Below are 14,905 nucleotides of genomic sequence, written 5' to 3' on the forward strand. Positions count from 1 at the left end.
ACAAGGGGGAAGTGGCCTTCAGGATTTCTCTGTAGCTTCTTCTTGGAGATGCTGCCGAAGAACCTTCCGTGACGCCGCGGCTCATCCACAAGAGCATCGAGAGTGAGTTCGGGGGGTCACGGGTTGGACACACGGAGGAGGCACACTGTCGTTGTGATACCACTTGAAAGTGTAGGTCCAGCACTGATTAGGCTACATGTGCATAAAGTTGACATGTAAACTCAAGACCCCATCCAGTCTGTAGAAATGCATTTACTGCGCATGCGTGACAAACAGACCGAGGCGACACGATGCACAGTATTGAGAAAGTGGCCCAGTCCCAGTTGCATGCAAGCGGCACGCGAAGCTTGTCGGTTTGAAAATTGAATTGATTACTGAGGGTCCACCTCCAAGCGACAAATCTCGAATGTCGCTTGTCGCCTGCCGCTTCGATCTAATATCTTCTTCACATTAAGTTCATTATAAAAAGATTCTTTCCTTAATAGCGTTATTGGTTAAGATGGCTTTGTTAATTCTCTAACAGTACATGTCTATTAAGTTTACTTAACAATTCCAAGTATATTATACTTGTAGATATGAGGTTTTGTTAACGGAGATTTAGTCAAAAATGAAACCTGAATTCATCTCATGACTGGTGATTTCAACATATGGTCAGAAAGAAAACCTGAATTCATCTCATGACCGGTGATTTCAACATATGGTCAGAAATGAAACCTGAATTGAAGTCGGGATTGCTGATTTCAACATAGGGTCAGAAATGGAACCTGAATTCATGTCATGACTGATGATTTCAACATATGGTCAGAAATGAAACCTGAATTCATCTCATGACCGGTGATTTCAACATATGGTCAGAAATGAAACCTGAATTGAAGTCGGGATTGCTGATTTCAACTATGGTCAGAAATGGAACCTGAATTCATGTCATGACTGATGATTTCAACATATGGTCAGAAATGAAACCTGAATTGAAGCCAGGATTGCTGATTTCAACATATGGTCAGAAAGAAAATCTAAATTCATCTCATGACTGGTGATTTCAATATATTGTCAGAAAGGAAACCTGGAAAAAAACTTGGAAACGGAGAGAATTGAAGTATAGATTTTGGTTTTTCGAGTTTTCTTCTTGCCGATAAGTTGAAAGTAAACAATTAATTATGTTCTTTGACTTTCGCTTTATGTGAGGGAATATACCAACGTTAGTAGTGAATGAAAAAACATCAATGAAGACATGTACTCCTCTGATGACAAGGAAGAATAATATCGTCTCTGGAGTGGAATCGTTCCTGGCAAGACCAGAAGTTAAGCCATCACAGGAGGACATAATTGCTAGAAAAGAAGAGGAAATAAGAAGGAAGAAAGAAAAGGCAGAAGAAAATCAGAAAAGGAAAGAAGCATTTTTGCAGAAACAGAAGGAAGAGAAGAGAAAAGCATGGGAAGTAAAAATGCAGAAAGTCCAGAGTATCAAGGCTGCCCAAGAAAAGGAAAGGGAAGAAGCTCGTTTGAGAATAGAACAAAAGAAGATAGAAGCGATGAAGAAAAAACAGCAAGAAGAAGCACTAAGGCTAGCAAAATTGAAGGAGCAGGTGAGTGCCCAATGCACAGAGGTGTTGAAAATAGTTGTTCTTGAACGATGTGTGCTTGATAAATTGATATGATAGTGGCTGTCATTTGATGGTCCATGTGTTTTATTCAATGTTTCTACAATTTTGTAAATATCTTACATTTTGTGCGTAATGAACTACAAATTCAGAGTATGTGAATTAAATCTTATTTGCTTAAATAACAGTGGTCAAATTTTTCACTAAGTTGCAGGCTATGTATTAGGGATGAACAAAGATAAATTATATTGATAACCAATGTTCTACCAATTTGATTTAAAATTAGAAGTATAGTAAAAAGTCTGGAGGAGATTGATTAAAAAGTATGTTTTTCTACTGGTGATCCAGCTGAAGCAGTCAGCCAGTCCTTGCAGCTATCTCAGAAAAAATGTCACCATACTAACCACCTGGTGCAATCTTTAAAGGACAAAACAAAGTATATGTTGAGATTTATCTTGTTTTTACTATGTTAACAATGTGTGGCTTGAAATACCACCTTATCACGGTCACGGACTTTGAACCGATACCGATACTTGAAAGTTGCAAAAATTAAAATTTGTTCAAAGTATTGATACATACATATATGTATGTATATGTATGTATGTGTGTGTATGTGTGTATATATAATCTTGTGTAGTAGTAGTTGTGCATTTGTGTTTTATCTTGTGTAGTGGTTGTTATGTGTTTGTGTGTCTTGTGCAGTAGTTGTGCTGTGTAGTGTTTTTGGGTTTGTCTTGTGTAGTAGTTGTAGTGCCTAGTGTGTTTGTGTTTATTTTGTGTAGTAGTTATGCTGTATAATGTGTTTCTGTTTGTCTTGTGTAGTATCGGTGGTGTGTATGTATGTGTCTTGTGTTGTAGTTGTGCTGTCTAGTATGTATGTGTAGTAGTTGTGCTGTCTAGTATGTTGGTTTTGTCTTGCGTAGTAGTTGTGCTGTCTAATTTGTTTGTGTTTGTCTTGTGTAGTAGTTGTGGTGTGTTTGTGTTTATATTTTGTTGTAGTTGTGATGTGTTTGTGTGTGTCTTGTGTAGTAGTTGTGCTGTCTAATGTGTTTGTGTTCGTCTTGTGTAGTAGTTCCTCCATTCATATTGGGGGTTAGGCGTAGAGCTGACAACTCTGCACTGTAAAAACACATGTCAAGAAACAACAATATAAGGCCATGGATGTTCCCAAGGTAAAATATTCCGGAGGTAAAATAGTCCCCCGTTCGGATCTCCGGGTGGGGACTACTTTGTGAGGTCTCTGGACTAAGGATAAGATCTACGTTAGGAAGAAGGATATTAAATTAGGCACCTGGAATGTTCTGAGCCTTTACCGGCCTGGGGCATTTCAGTGTACAGTTAATGAGATAGTTAAGTATAAATTAGATGTAGTAGCTGTCCAGGAAGTTAGGTGGCCAGGAGAAGGGAATTGTAAAACTAAAAATTCGACTTTTTTCTATGGTGGTACTGAAAATCATAATTTTGGAACAGGCTTTTTCATAAATAATAGAATTATCTCGGCTCTTAAAACAGTAGAATTTATTAATGATAGGATATCATATGCAGTTTTACAGGGTAGGTGGTGTAAAATTATTTTAATAAACATACATGCACCAACGGAAGATAAAGATGATAATACTAAAGATGATTTTTATGCAGAGTTAGAACAGGTCTTTGATAAATTTTCTCAGTATGATATGAAAATTCTGTTAGGTGACTGTAATGCACAAATTGGCAAAGAAGAGACATTTAAACCCACGATTGGTAAAGAAAGTCTTCATGAATTAAGTAATGATAATGGTATAAGATTGATTACTTTTGCAACCTCAAAGAATTTAATTGTGAAAAGTACCACTTTTAAACATAAAGATATCCATAAATATACCTGGTCTTCTCCAGATGGTAAAACTCACAATCAGATAGATCATATTCTCATTGATAAGAGAAGGCATACTAGTATAATTGACGTTCGTACACATAGAGGTGCTGACTGTGCTAGTGACCATTATTTAGTAATTGCTAAATTAAGAGAAAGACTCTCAGTGATAAATCATAAGCAACAAAATCTAAAAGTTCTAAAATTTGATACAGGAAAGTTTACTGATGAAAGAATTAAGAAAGATTACCAAATTAAACTGTCAAATAGATTTGATGTTTTGCAGGATTTAAATGATGATGAAAATATAAATGAAACAGACGTAAATAAGAATTGGGAGCACATACGTAATGCAATAGAATCAGCAGCTAAAGAAAGTATAGGATACCATAAACCGAGAAAAAGTAAGCATCGTTTGATAATGAATGTCATAATCTAATAGAAATAAGAAATCAGGCTAGACTTAGGTGGTTAAATAACTCTGACGATACAAATCTAAACAATTATAATAGAATAAAGCGAGAAGTTAACCGCACGTTTAGAAGTAAAAAAAGAGATTACTTGAAAACCAAAATTAACGAAATTGAAACAAACAGCAAAAATAAAAATATCAGAGATTTATATAAAGGTGTAAATGAATTTAGAAAGGGGTGGCAACCTAAAGTAAACTTGATAAAAGATAAAGACGGTGATTTTCTAGCTGACCCAAGTGATATTCTAAATAGATGGAAGAACTACTTTAATGACCTTTTAAATGTCCATGTAGGAGATAAATCAGAAGTGAATGAAGTACACACAGCAGAACCTTTAGTTCCAGAACCCAACTTGACTGAAGTGAAAGATGCTATTAAAAGGCTAAAGAATAACAAAGCACCTGGCATTGATTTAATACCAGCTGAGTTAATTAAATATGGTGGAAATTCATTAATATGTGAAATTCATAAATTAATTTGTTTAATATGGAATAAAGAAGAAATCCCTCAACAGTGGAAAGAATCCATAATTGTTCCTGTGTTTAAAAAAGGTGATAAAATGAACTGCAATAATTACCGTGGAATTTCTCTACTCTCAACAACATATAAAATATTATCTAACATTCTTTTAACAAGACTAACCCCATATGCTAATGAAATTATAGGTGATTATCAATGTGGATTTAAACGTAACAGATCAACTACAGATCAAATTTTTCACATCAGACAGACACTTGAAAAAAAGTGGGAATATAATCAAAATGTCCATCAGCTATTCATTGATTTCAAAAAAGCATATGATTCAGTCAAAAGAGATAAACTATATAATATATTAGTTGAGTTTGGAATACCTAAGAAGCTTGTTAGTATGATAAAAGTATGCACCAGTGAAACAGAAAGTAAAATTCGTGTGGGTATTAATATGTCTGACAAATTTACAATTCATGATGGGTTAAAACAAGGAGATGCATTATCTCCATTGCTCTTTAATTTTGCCTTAGAATATGCTGTTAGGAAGGTAAAAGAAACTAAAGAAGGACTAAAATTAAATGGTGTGACTCAGTTGTTAGCATATGCAGATGATGTAGACTTACTGGGGGATGATGTGAATACAATTAAGAATAATGCTAAAATATTTTTCAAAACTGCTAAAGAGATAGGTTTGGAAGTTAACAAAGAGAAAACTAAATATATGCTTACAGGCCGAAACCAAGTGTTAGGTAATAATCAAAATCTAATTATTGATAACAACTCGTTTGAACCAGTTTCCAAATTCAAATACTTAGGAGTAATATTAACAAATGAAAATTATATTAAAGAGGAAATAAAAAGTAGGCTTAATTCAGGAAATGCATGTTACTTCTCTCTTCATAAACTTTTGTCTTCTCGTTTAATATCTAAGAAACTGAAAGTTAAAATATACAAAACAGTAATTTTGCCTGTAGTATTATATGCATGTGAAACTTGGTCCCTTACATTGAAAGAGGAACATAAATTGAGAGTATTTGAAAATAGGATCCTTAGGAAAATATTTGGACCTAAAAGGGATGAGGAGACAGGTGAGTGGAGAAGGTTACATAATTTAGAACTACATAATTTGTATTCATGTCCAGATATTATTAGAATAATTAAATCAAGAAGACTTAGGTGGGCAGGCCATGTGGCACGAATGGGAGAGGAACGAGGAGTTTACAGGATTCTTGTTGGGAAACCTGATGGTAAGAGACCTGTAGGAAGGCCAAGACGAAGATGGAGGGACAACGTTGAGATGGACCTAAGGGAAATCGGTAGGGATGGAAAAGAGTATATAGAACTTGCTCAAAATAGGGAAACATGGAAGGCCTGTGTTGCTGCAGCCATGAACCTTCGGGTTTAAGAAGGCTAGAGAGTTAGTTAGTTAGTTAGTTAGAAAGGAAACCTGAATTCAAGTCAGGATTGCTGATTTCAACATATGGTCAGAAATGAAACCTGAATTCATCTCATGATTGGTGATTTCAACATATGGTCAGAAATGAAACCTGAATTGAAGTCAGGATTGCTGATTTCAACATATGGTCAGAAATGAAACCTGAATTCATCTCATGACTGGTGATTTCAACATATGGGCAGAAATGAAACCTGAATTGAAGTCAGGATTGCTGATTTCAACATATGGTCAGAAATGGAACCTGAATTAATCTCATGACTGGTGATTTCAACATATGGTCAGAAATGAAACCTGAATTGAAGTCAGGATTGCTGATTTCAACATATGGTCAGAAATGAAACCTGAATTCATCTCATGATTGGTGATGAGGTAACATATTAAGTAGCTAAATGGTTAGTACTTTCGTCTTCAATACGAGCAATCCCATGTTGGATTCCCTTGGCAGCAAAAATATTTCGGTATTGACCCGGCATGGTGAGTAGGACGATGGGGTACTTGAAAAAGAAATATCAGTGTATTCCGGTCTCCAAAGTCAGAAAACAGCGGCCAAGAAACACAATGTGTTGATCACGCTTAACCCAGAGAAAAACTGTTGACCCTCTAAGGTTCATGGAGCTTAGTTTAGTGAATGCAGAAAAAAATATACAGCTGTTATATCATTTCATATTCCCAAGACATGTAGAGACAAAATGTAATACGTAATTAGTAGCGTAAATCTTTAAAGTAAGCTTACATTTAAGGTTAGAGGTGTGGGTAGTGGGCAATGAAGTTGATTTGCAACTTTCGACAAGGTGACAATCGACAGTATTGAATCGAAATCTGAGCCGAGGATTTTTTGTCTTTCCGCCCCTTCCTCTAGCTGCTTCCTCAAAGAAGAAGAAAGAGTAGACAAGCGACAATTTGCAGTAACCCGATCCTCCCAAAGACCTGCTTGCCATACTAATCAGGCCTTGGAAAGCTCCTTGATATACCAAGGAGTTCCGGAAAAAGCTAATGGGAGTCAGTGTTGCCAGATACCAAATGTTCATTAGTCATACTTTGATTACTTTGATAGAAGTTTGCTTCGTACAATAATATGCACGATCACTTTAATACTGGCTCTGAAACACTGGAGCATACCCAAATAAGGACTCAGTACAGAGAGCAATAGATTACAAGAGGGCAGTACAAATTTAGACCGGATTTTATACATGTGGATACCGGTGCTAATACTGATTGGTTGATTTGGTTTATCTTACTTCAGTTTTCTGCTTCGTTTTGGCTAATCGCGTAGATGGGGATGAGTGATGATATGATGAAATTGGTAGAGACACTCACGAAGAACGCCAATACCCAGACCGCGATTCGAACCCGGAAACCCTGGAGTCGTAGCGCGTTGTGCTAACCATTCCGCCACGGAGGTAGGTAGGTGGATGTTAATATAGTGAGGCCTACCTGCAAATGCAGTGCCAGTTATAATCTTTACGGCAAGTTACGTCACACGGTTATATTTTCACATTTGTACATACATGTATGTATTTTTACAAGTTTGAAGAACCTAATCCCCAACCCTTTTTGTAGTTCTTTCCCTACTCAGAGCAATAAAGAATTTTGGCTAAATATAAAGATGAAGATGAATGGTGACAAGATGAAATAGATGAAACGATCAGAATTATTCATAGCAGAGTAAGATTTAGCTACACGTACAAAAGAATATAAATAGAAAGAAAAATAGATTATTCGTGCGCAAAACTGAGATGAATAAATGCAAAGAAAGATAAAATACAGAACTAAGGGAAGAGATAGAAAGAAAGAGAAAGCGAGATAAAGATAAAAAGAAATAGAGAAAGTAGAGAAGAAAGTGAAATATAGGGAACGATAGAAAAGCAGAAAAAGAGAAACAGAGGAATATAGAATCAAAGATAGAAAGAAATAGGGAAACAATGAAAGGAAGAGAGAGATTGAAAGGGAAAATAATATATATATATATATATATATATATATATATATATATATATATATAAGGGAAAAAGGAGAGAAAAGAAAGATACAAAGAAACAAATAGAGAATAAAGGAACAAAGAGACTGAAAGAGAAAGCAAGATAAAAGACATCGAGAACTATGGACACATCATCGTCTGTGATGACACGACGGGCGTATACAGATGGGGGCAATGAGGCACTAACCTCCCTGGAAAAAATAGTGGTGAAAACTTTCATTTGAGTGTTGCAAAGTAAAACAAATAAATAAAGAATTGCCACAAATTCGAGGCATAAGTTTCTTTGTTTTCCTTCCCCCTGCGAAAAAAGGTTTCCTTTGCTCCCCTCTGGAAAAAGTCTGGCTACGCCCATCGTATTCCTCCTAAAACGTCTGGTATTCATATGTAAAATTAAGCAGCTCTGACAATGGTGTATTTTGGCTGTATTTATTTTTGATCCATTAATTGATTAAGTTTTTAAGTTTATGTTACTTCTCTTTTCTGCAACTTTTGGCTAATCGGGAAGATGACCATGAGTGATGATTTGATAAAGGGATACCCACAAAGAACATCCATGCCCAGGCAAGGATTCGAACCCGGGACCCCTGGTGTTGGAGCGCGGCGTCCTAGCCACTCCGTCGTGGAGGTCGGCGACTATATTTAGCCTATACTTCCCGCAGAATTCATAAATGTATTGGCTAAAACATAATAATTCTAGTTTTTTGCGTGTTATTTTATTATTTCCAATAACTTTCCCCCTAAAACGCAGAGGCCAATGTATTGCGCAATAAATAAATTTTGCTTTTTAAAATTTATATAGAAATGTATATGCAAGGACCTTATAATTCAACTCTTCTTCGTTTATCGAAGACGACCCATCAAGGTCACTAGCCTCCGTCACTCGTGGAACAAAAAATGACCGTCTGTCCAGTTCGTCATGCACCTCAACCCCATGTTTATAGAGGATGGTCAGTGTCCTGATATTTCCGTATCAAAGCGCACGATAATATCATGATGCCTGGCAACCCTGAAACGGTGCAAGTTTACAAAACTGTCTGGCGGGAGTGAACTCGAACCTCGTGACTCGGCTCGTGTGTCCCTTATCAGCGTCCCCGATCTCGACAAGTTTGAAGACAGTAGATCGCCTGCAACCCTACACCGGGGCTTAAAGGATTAGACCACCTATTTGACTTTCCAGTGTCAACATTCTGACGCAATGACATGCAGCGATGACAAAATGGCGGATTACCGTTACCAGGTGTGACCTGCAGGAAGTTTGTCCCTTAGGTGCCAAAACAATGATACATTGATTAATTCCTCTCCACAAATCATACGGCACAGATTTATTTGCATTAAACGTTCACGTAAAGTTGTTGATTTTGTTATTTAGCGTCGCTTTTCTGTCACTTATGGCTAATCGTGAAGGTGAGGATGAGTGATGATATGATGAAATTGATGGAGAGATGCTCAGGCCGGGATTCGACCCCTGGCGTCCCAGCGCGCTGTATAACCACTCCGCCACGGAAGTCGGACACAGTGGATTACGCTCCATCTGTCGCAGCAGTATCTTGTCCTTGCAAGTTTCCTTTATGTGCAGATAGGCTAATCGGGACTGGATCTACAATTTAATGTGGAATCCGAACTACTGTGATAACGAACTCGGGACATCATCGGTCCCTGAGAGAGTGGGTGCACTGGTCACATAAAAGACTTCCAGCAAAATAATTTCATGAGACATATAGAGGAAAAAGGTCTAAATATGGGCCCCCCTTTTTTTGTTGTCATTTACGGAGGAAAAAAATTAATATATCAAGCACCTGCCTTTAAAATGCATATCTATGAAACATATACTTAAATGTAATAGCATGCTAAAGTATAGAAGGTCTCCACTTTTTTTTAAAAAAAAGCAATTTCCAAAAAAATGGTAAAATGATGTATTTCAAACTTGTGGTCTAAATATGGGCTACTAGTTTCAATATCACAAAAAGAAATTTAAATTTAAAAGAACAGTCATTTATCGCTAAAACATTATAAAATTCATATTTATGAATAATCTGTTGTTTTGAAAATCACGCGGAATGGGTAGAATCGAAATTAAGAAAAACATCCAAATATTTGTTCAAAATGTAATCTCACATATTTAGACCATCACGCTATTTTTCTTCTTCAATTTATTTTCGCTCTCTGTGGTACATATTTCACAAACAAATCATGGCATTATAAAAGCCCACATTTGTTTTATGTGCCGCTAATATCATAACTAACTAACTAACTAACTCTCTAGCCTTCTTAAACCCGAAGGTTCATGGCTGCAGCAACACAGGCCTTCCACAGCTAATATCATAACCTATACAAAGCAGATGAGAAAACATACCTGCAAGATATTTTCGGAGGTCGCAATTCTATAACAGCATCCAAGGCAGAAACTAACCAGCACTTACTCTTGCGAATTAGCGCCGAAACCTTTGTCCATGACAGATAACCAGTTCCCGTAGCCTCTGCCAGGCTGCAGCACCCGGGAGCGCTGATAACACCAAAACTCATATTTAAACCTTCGCCCATATTTAGACTTGTCCTCTAATTTTACAAACAGACAGTACATTTAAATAAATTTGATAATTATAGTAGAATCAATCTAGCAGGAGCTCTGCTATGAACTATAAAGTCGTAATAAACTTATATAAATAATTATTAGCCATATTCTCCGAGTGGTTATGACAGCAGGGGTTCCAGTTCGAATCCAGGAGTGGACATGAGTTTTCTTTGTGAGTTTTGCATAATCAATTTCACCATATCATCACTCATCCTCATCGTCGCGATCAGTCAAAATCGTCAGAAAAGCGACGTCAAAAAAATTCAAATCGAATCAAACGAATCCCTATATCTAGAGCTGCAACACAAATTCCTATACCTAGATCGAATCTACAGATACTTTCGGAACGTCCCTCGTAGATCCCTGAGCCTATAGTAGATCTGCAACGCAAATCCCTATACCTAGATCGACTACATAGATTCCTAAGCTTACAACTCTATAAATTTTCATTTATACGAGTAGTTATTCCTAAATTTGGTTTCACTAATCAATTCCGTTACAAAAGCACCACTTTCACTATATTTTCATTAGTCTTACTGGTTTATTTAGTATAAAAGATGAGGCAACGCGTTTTCTGTTTGGTCATTGGGAGTTCAATCTTTGCAATTAATCCTGCATCGAAAGTATTGGGTTTCAAGGAAGGGATTTCAAACGGTGAAGAAATCACATGCTGTCAAGAGTTAAACACTCACTTTCTGGGAAACTCCCCCGAAAAAAGTGAAATCAAAAGTGGATCACTTGCGCCCCTCTCACTTTCCCTGTCAGGGGGATGACTCGCAGAAAGGACCGTGGCGAATTCAGTTCCACCCTTTGGATTCGCCCTGTCGAGATATGGCGGATGTCTGAGGGCAAAGGGTTCCCTGGGTGGAAATTGAAAAGGAGCAAAAATTACAGAGTGGCCCTTAAGGAGCTTCGGGAGCCCTTCTCGTGCCCTCGGGATTTCCGAGATGGAAAACGGGACACCTGCAATTACGTCATCAATTGTAATTGGGGGAGTTTTGCAGAAGCTCATATCAGCGACCTCCTGTGATGAACCTTGACGGTGTTGGATTGAAAAGCGCCAGTGTTGCCATACCTCGAGCAAAGTCACCAAACCCTCGGTCTGGTTGACTGGTTGACTTGACTGATTCATTTCGTTTGTTTTACTTCGCTTTTCTGCCACTATTTACCAATCGCGACGATGAGGATGCGTGATGATGACGAAATTGATGAAAGGGCAGCTACAAAGAACATTCATGTCCAGGTCGGGATTCGAACTCGGGACCCCTGGCTTCGTACCAGTCCGCCACGGGGGTCGACCTCGGTTTGGTTGACAGGTTAACTTGGGTAACACTGCTTCCATGCACCATCACGCTGACCTCCGGGACAGAGTGGTTAGCATACACGCTAAGACGCCAGGGCGCCGGGTTCGAACTCTGGCCTCAACACGGGTGTCCATTCATAAATTTCATCATGCCATCACTCATCCTCATCGTCGCGGTTAGCCAAAATTGGTAGGAAAGTGGCGCTAAATAACAAAAAACAAATCAACTCAATGTATTAACCCTAGTAATAACAAGGGGGGGCATCTCAGGCCCACTGATTCATTTTTTGCGTATTACATGTATATCCATCAATGTAAAAATTCATAAAAAATAGTAATTGTTCTTTGCAATATCTAGAATGACATCGCGTGATTTTTCCCAAAAATGTTCATTAAAAAGTTACTTTATTTCGTTGATATTGTTTATGTTCCTCAAAGGTCCACCCCTTGGTAATTCTAAGGAAAGATTTCGCAATGATGTTTTAAAGGTATTTTAATACATGAGAGGATAAATTCAATTGCTAAACTATAGTAACAATTTGAAATATTGAATGTATGGGTAGTAGAAAAATAAAAAAAATATAACTTTGCTAGAATTCTGCACAGCTTAAGCTTTGTGCCAAGTATCAACATTGTAATTGAAGGAAAGTAATAAATGTTAGAGTGATTTACTATAATTACTTAAAAATCATTATGTAATTTATCTAACATGTATAATCCATAACAAAACATGAAAGTAGTGTCTAATTAGTTAACTTATGTGTACAAATGACAGAAAAAACACATCAGTCCAGTTCATTCATGGGCCTCTGAGCCCCCCTCCCCCTGGTAATCCTTGTAATAAAAAATACCTTGGCATTGCGGGTTAACTATATGACGTAAAACAATAAAAATGGCCTCCCAAATTGCGTCGCCGCCTTGTAATCAAGGGGTTTTGGGATCGATTCCCCGGTGGAGGCACAATGCACAGTGGTTCGGATTCCACGTTAAACTGTAGGTCCAGTCCCGATTAGCCTTTTTGTGCATAAAGAGGACTTAACAACAATAAAAATAACTTGTGCTGGATCACCACCCATCTAAAGGATCTATTTATTAATAGTTAATAATAATAATAATAATTGTTATTTTATTATTATAATTTCTAATATTCAAGTATAAATGAGCGACCTGACACCCTACAAAAATTTCTGACCACGTCTATGCTTTGATTAATGGATCTGGTTTATTTCGTTTCCTTTTCCTTCCACTTTCTCGCTAATCGCGAAGATGAGGTACGGCCTCCCCGATGGCGTAGTAAAAATGTCGTCGCCTTGTAACCAAGGGGTTACGAGTTCGATACCTAGTGGAGGCACAGGTGGTTCAGATCCCACTTTAAACTGTAGGTCCAGTCCCGATTAGCCTTTCCGTGCATAAAGTGGACTTAAAACCAACACTCAAACCTAAACCTCAAAGTCAGACCATGAGGAAGAGTGATGATATGATGAAACTGATGAAGAAACATTCACGAAGAACACCCATGCCCAGGCTGGGATTTGAACCCGCGACCTCCATGCTCTATAGAGGTCCAGTCATGATTAGCTCAGCTGTGCGCAAAGTGAACTCACAACAAAGCTTACTTCTTTCAAAGTAACTTTTTTAGAATTCAGACATGGCAACACTGCTCCGCAGGCGGGCATCCGAATTGAAAAGGGCAGATAAAACAGGAGAATTGAATTTCCGATAAAAGCCCACGAGGGACACGGGCCCCTCAAGGTGCGCCCGTGACAACAAAATTCACCCCCCATCGTAGCCGCACATCTGATACACGAAGATTACCGAATTAAAAATAATATTGGCGGAAAATTATTTTTTGATCTTCGTCCCCCCTTTTACCACCGGAAGAACCAATAGACGCTCTCTTCTCAGAAGCACAGAGCTCTCTTTTTCTTGATGGACTGTTATTTTAAATGACTGAAATGGTAGCTGAGGGGGTTTCATCCGGGAGGGAAGGGTACTGTGACTATCTGGTGCCTCCAGGTAGCGGTTATTGTACGTCTTGAATGACAACATATTATATGGAAAGGAAATTGAAAAATCTTAATGGCGGTGGATGGATGCCACCCAGGTTGCATCTGAAAAAAATATATGACGAAGTTTGTACTTTTGGTTTAGGTATGTTCGTGGCCGTATATATAGAGTAATAACGGTAGGGTTTCAACTTTCAGCAGCCCTAAGACAGTAAAAATGTAATAGTTACATTTATAATACTATGCAGCTATAGTACAGTATAGTGTAGTTACAGACTGATAATAAAAACTATTGATTCATGCTGATGATTATATTTGTAAATAATTATTCTTATTATTAACATTATAATTAAACATTTTACAATCGATCAATATAATATATACCGTATTTCATGTCAAACAATAGCATTGCGTATATCAATGTGCAACTATTAACAACAACATTATTCTTCTTCTAATATTCATTATGCTTATTGTAGGAGTGGATTCATATTTCTATTTTCAACTTATGAAAAATCTATCAAAATATGTTTGAGACTACATACAATTAGTTATAATTATTGGCAATGACAGTATATTTTTCATAACAAATTCTGCAACTTAGGTTATGAAGAAAATAACATTATTGTACTTCAAGAATATCTGACTAGCTTCTATATAAAAATGTATGTGTGTATGTTTGTTCCGGCATAACTCTCGAATGCCTGGAGCGATTTCAACCAAACTTGGTACACATATGACTTGCAATCTGCAAAGAAATAATACTGTGGGGTAAGACACCCCTGGCACACCTAGGGGGTTGTAAAAATTATCGAAAACGACCGATATTAGTGTGGAATCCATAGTTTTCGGGGTCGCTAAGATGAATAGTGACACTCCCAATGCCGTTCAACTCCAAGACACCCCTGGCACCCTTAGAGGTGGGGGTGTCAAGGGGGTGACATGTAAAACGACCGATATTAGTGTGGACTCCATAGTTTTCGGGGTTGCTAAGATGAATAGTGACACTCCCAATGTCGTTCAACTCCAAGACACCACTGCCACCCCTAGGATTGAGGGTAGGAAGGGAGCGACATGTAAAAATAATCGAAAACGACAGATATTAGTGTGGAATCCATAGTTTTCGGGGTCGCTAATATGAATAGTGACACTCTCAATGCCGTTCAAGTCCAAGTTCATTTTACACTATA

This window comes from Lepisma saccharinum, chromosome 20, assembly GCF_977018435.1.
Source record: "Lepisma saccharinum chromosome 20, izLepSacc3.1, whole genome shotgun sequence".
Classification (NCBI taxonomy): domain Eukaryota; kingdom Metazoa; phylum Arthropoda; class Insecta; order Zygentoma; family Lepismatidae; genus Lepisma; species Lepisma saccharinum.